Below are 5706 nucleotides of genomic sequence, written 5' to 3' on the forward strand. Positions count from 1 at the left end.
CGAGCCTTCATTTCATTAAATACTACTACTGCTGCAGAGAAGAGAGTAGGTGGCCGCCCGACCAGTCAGGTCACTTCTTTCATTTCCCTGCATGCCTCAGGAGGATGAGAGCTGTAATCCGATTGGTTGCTGTGACATCCTCCTCACTAGTGTTCAGAAATCTCACCCAGAGACTCGGCTTGTGGCCACCATTTGACATATGTGCTCCGAACAAAGACTGTGGTGGTAGAAATGTACCTGATTCCAGCTTCAGAACAAAACCATTACATATTCATGTGGTGTCATTTATTAAATGCATAGCTTGTTACATTCATAGGAATCAGTGGCGTAGGGTGGGTCGCCAGCACCTGGGGCAAGCCATGTATGGCGCCTCCCCCTTCTGTGGACACGCCCCCTTTTTTATACAGAAAACGAAGTGGATATCACCTGCAGTCCTATGTAACATCTCAGATAACACAGTGATAACTCTCTGAGTATAGATAATGTAGTAGATGTCACCTGCAGTCCTATGTAACATCTCAGATAACAGTGATAACTCTCTTCTTAGTACAGATAATGTAGTAGATGTCACCTGCAGTCCTATGTAACATCTCAGATAACAGTGATAACTCTCTGAGTACAGATAATGTAGTAGATGTCATCTGCAGTCCTATGTAACATCTCAGATAACAGTGATAACTCTCTGAGTACAGATAATGTAGTAGATGTCACCTGCAGTCCTATGTAACATCTCAGATAACAGTGATAACTCTCTGAGTACAGATAATGTAGTAGATGTCACCTGCAGTCCTATGTAACATCTCAGATAACAGTGATAACTCTCTGAGTACAGATAATGTAGTAGATGTCACCTGCAGTCCTATGTAACATCTCAGATAACAGTGATAACGCTCTGAGCACAGATAATGTAATAGATGTTACCTGCAGTCCTATGTAACACCACAGATAACAGTGATAACTCTCCGAGTACAGATAATATAGTAGATGTCACCTGCAGTCCTATGTAACATCTCAGATAACACAGTGATAACTCTCCGAGTACAGATAATGTAGTAGATGTCACCTGCAGTCCTATGTAACACCACAGATAACAGTGATAACTCTCTGAGTACAGATAATGTAATAGAAGTTACCTGCAGTCCTATGTAACATCTCAGATAACACAGTGATAACTCTCTGAGTACAGATAATGTAGTAGTGTTACCTGCAGTCCTATGTAACACCACAGATAACAGTGATAACGCTCTGAGCACAGATAATGTAGTAGATGTCACCTGCAGTCCTATGTAACACCACAGATAACACCGTGATAACTCTCTGAGTACAGATAATGTAGCAGATGTCACTTGCAGTCCTATGTAACACCACAGATAACACAGTGATAACTCTCGGAGTACAGATAATGTAGTAGATGTTACCTGCAGTCCTATGTAACACCACAGATAACAGTGATAACTCTCTGAGTACAGATAATGTAGTAGATGGGTGTGAGCCCCCAGAATTCAGAACACGCACAGTGTGACCTGAAGTCTGGGGCCAGGAGGCGGCAGGGTGGGCCAGATTCTCAGTCCACCCCCCAACTCTACCGTGAAACAGATATGTGGATGGGCGTTATTTTATACAGTAGAATACAGCACCACATACCTCATCCATCAAGTGACGTCTCCTGTGATGTACAGTCGTGGCCAAAAGTTTTGAGAATTACATAAATATTGGAATTTGGAAAAGTTGCTGCTTAAGTTTTTATAATAGCAATTTGTATATACTCCAGAATGTTATGAAGAGTGATCAGATGAATTGCATAGTCCTTCTTTACCATGAAAATTAACTTAATGCCAAAAAAAACTTTCCACTGCATTTCATTGCTGTCATTAAAGGACCTGCTGAGATCATTTCAGTAATCGTCTTGTTAACTCAGGTGAGAATGTTGACTAGCACAAGGCTGGAGATTATTGTGTCAGGCTGATTGGGTTAAAATGGCAGACTTGACCTGTTAAAAGGAGGGTGATGCTTGAAATCATTGTTCTTCCATTGTTAACCATGGTGACCTGCAAAAAAACGCGTGCAGCCATCATTGCGTTGCATAAAAATGGCTTCACAGGCAAGGATATTGTGGCTACTAAGATTGCAACTCAATAAACAATTTATAGGATCATCAAGAACTTCAAGGAAAGAGGTTCAATTCTTGTTAAGAAGGCTTCAGGGCGTCCAAGAAAGTCCAGCAAGCGCCAGGATAGTCTCCTAAAGAGGATTCAGCTGCGGGATCGGAGTGCCACCAGTGCAGAGCTTGCTCAGGAATGGCAGCAGGCAGGTGTGAGCGCATCTGCACGCACAGTGAGGCGAAGACTTTTGGAAGATGGCCTGGTGTCAAGAAGGGCAGCAAAGAAGCCACTTCTCTCCAAAAAAAACATCAGGGACAGATTGATCTTCTGCAGAAAGTATGGTGAATGGACTGCTGAGGACTGGGGCAAAGTCATATTCTCCGATGAAGCCTCTTTCCGATTGTTTGGGGCATCTGGAAAAAGGCTTGTCCGGAGAAGAAAAGGTGAGCGCTACCATCAGTCCTGTGTCATGCCAACAGTAAAGCATCCTGAGACCATTCATGTGTGGGGTTGCTTCTCATCACAATTTTGCCCAAAAACACAGCCATGAATGAAGAATGGTACCAAAACACCCTCCAACAGCAACTTCTTCCAACAATCCAACAACAGTTTGGTGAAGAACAATGCATTTTCCAGCACGATGGAGCACCGTGCCATAAGGCAAAAGTGATAACTAAGTGGCTCGGGGACCAAAACGTTGACATTTTGGGTCCATGGCCTGGAAACTCCCCAGATCTTAATCCCATTGAGAACTTGTGGTCAATCCTCAAGAGGCGGGTGGACAAACAAAAACCCACTAATTCTGACAAACTCCAAGAAGTGATTATGAAAGAATGGGTTTCTATCAGTCAGTAATTGGCCCAGAAGTTGATTGAGATCATGCCCAGTCGAATTGCAGAGGTCCTGAAAAAGAAGGGCCAACACTGCAAATACTGACTCTTTGCATAAATGTCATGTAATTGTCGATAAAAGCCTTTGAAACGTATGAGGTGCGTGTAATTATATTTCACTACATCACAGAAACAACTGAAACAAAGATCTAAAAGCAGTTTAGCAGCAAACTTTGTGAAAACTAATATTTGTGTCATTCTCAAAACTTTTGGCCACAACTGTAGACTTTCCTCAACGTCTTTGATCAGAGATAAGACCGCCATGACACTTTCTTTCAGCCGCTTCTCATCTCTGCATGCAGAGTTTCACAGAAAACATTTTTAGATTCCTCACTTTACCATCATCCTCTACTATCATTATAAACAGGGGGCTATTATATATACTAATAATACAGAGGGGCTATTATACACTGCTCAAAAAAATAAACACTTAAACAACACAATGTAACTCCAAGTCAATCACACTTCTGTGAAATCAAACTGTCCACTTAGGAAGCAACACTGAGTGACAATCAATTTCACATGCTGTTGTGCAAATGGGATAGACAACAGGTGGAAATTATAGTCAATTAGCAAGACACCCCCAATAAAGGAGTGGTTCTGCAGGTGGTGACCACAGACCACTTCTCAGTTCCTATGCTTCCTGGCTGATGTTTTGGTCACTTTTGAATGCTGGCGGTGCTTTCACTCTAGTGGTAGCATGAGACGGAGTCTACAACCCACACAAGTGGCTCAGGTAGTGCAGCTTATCCAGGATGGCACATCAATGCGAGCTGTGGCAAGAAGGTTTGCTGTGTCTGTCAGCGTAGTGTCCAGAGCATGGAGGCGCTACCAGGAGACAGGCCAGTACATCAGGAGACGTGGAGGAGGCCGTAGGAGGGCAACAACCCAGCAGCAGGACCGCTACCTCCGCCTTTGTGCAAGGAGGAGCACTGCCAGAGCCCTGCAAAATGACCTCCAGCAGGCCACAAATGTGCATGTGTCTGCTCAAACGGTCAGAAACAGAGTCCATGAGGGTGATATGAGGGCCCGACGTCCACAGGTGGGGGTTGTGCTTACAGCCCAACACCGTGCAGGACGTTTGGCATTTGCCAGAGAACACAAAGATTGGCAAATTCGCCACTGGTGCCCTGTGCTCTTCACAGATGAAAGCAGGTTCACACTGAGCACATGTGACAGACGTGACAGAGTCTGGAGACGCCGTGGAGAACGTTCTGCTGCCTGCAACATCCTCCAGCATGACCGGTTTGGCATTGGGTCAGTAATGGTGTGGGGTGGCATTTCTTTGGAGGGCCACACAGCCCTCCATGTGCTCGCCAGAGGTAGCCTGACTGCCATTAGGTACCAAGATGAGATCCTCAGACCCCTTGTGAGACCATATGCTGGTGCGGTTGGCCCTGGGTTCCTCCTAATGCAAGACAATGCTAGACCTCATGTGGCTAGAGTGTGTCAGCAGTTCCTGCAAGACGAAGGCATTGATGCTATGGACTGGCCCGCCCGTTCCCCAGACCTGAATCCAATTGAGCACATCTGGGACATCATGTCTCGCTTTATCCACCAACATCACGTTGCACCACAGACTGTCCAAGAGTTGGCAGATGCTTTAGTCCAGGTCTGGGAGGAGATCCCTCAGGAGACCGTCCGCCACCTCATCAGGAGCATGCACAGGCGTGGTAGGGAGGTCATACAGGCACGTGGAGGCCACACACACTACTGAGCCTCATTTTGACTTGTTTTAACCACCTCCGGACCGCCTAACGCAGGATCGCGTTCCGGAGGTGGCAGCGCTGCGCACAGTCACGCATATACGCGTCATCTCGCGAGACGCGAGACTTCCTGTGAACGCGCGCGCACGCTCACAGGAACGGAAGGTAAGAGAGTTGATCTCCAGCCTGCCAGCGGCGATCGTTCGCTGGCAGGCTGGAGATGTGTTTTTTTTAACCCCTAACAGGTATATTAGACGCTGTTTTGATAACAGCGTCTAATATACCTGCTACCTGGTCCTCTGGTGGTCCCCTTTGTTTAGATCCACCAGAGGACACAGGTAGCTCAGTAAAGTAGCACCAAGCACCACTACACTACACTACACCCCCCCCCCCCGTCACTTATTAACCCCTTATTAGCCCCTGATCACCCCTGATCACCCCATATAGACTCCCTGATCACCCCCCTGTCATTGATTACCCCCCTGTCATTGATCAACCCCCTGTAAAGCTCCATTCAGACGTCCGCATGATTTTTACGGATCCACTGATAGATGGATCGGATCCGCAAAACGCATCCGGACGTCTGAATGAAGCCTTACAGGGGCATGATCAATGACTGTGGTGATCACCCCATATAGACTCCCTGATCACCCCCCTGTCATTGATTACACCCCTGTCATTGATTACCCCCCTGTAAAGCTCCATTCAGATGTCCGCATGATTTTTACGGATGCACTGATACATGGATCGGATCCGCAAAACGCATCCGGTCGTCTGAATGAAGCCTTACAGGGGCATGATCAATGACTGTGGTGATCACCCCCCTGTCATTGATTACCCCCCTGTAAAGCTCCATTCAGATGTCCGCATGATTTTTACGGATGCACTGATAGATGGATCCGATCCGCAAAACGCATCCGGACGTCTGAATGATGCCTTACAGGGGCATGATCAATGACTGTGGTGATCACCCCATATAGACTCCCTGATCACCCCCCTGTCATTGAT

The sequence above is a fragment of the Bufo bufo genome, chromosome 2 (genome assembly GCF_905171765.1).
Source record: "Bufo bufo chromosome 2, aBufBuf1.1, whole genome shotgun sequence".
Classification (NCBI taxonomy): domain Eukaryota; kingdom Metazoa; phylum Chordata; class Amphibia; order Anura; family Bufonidae; genus Bufo; species Bufo bufo.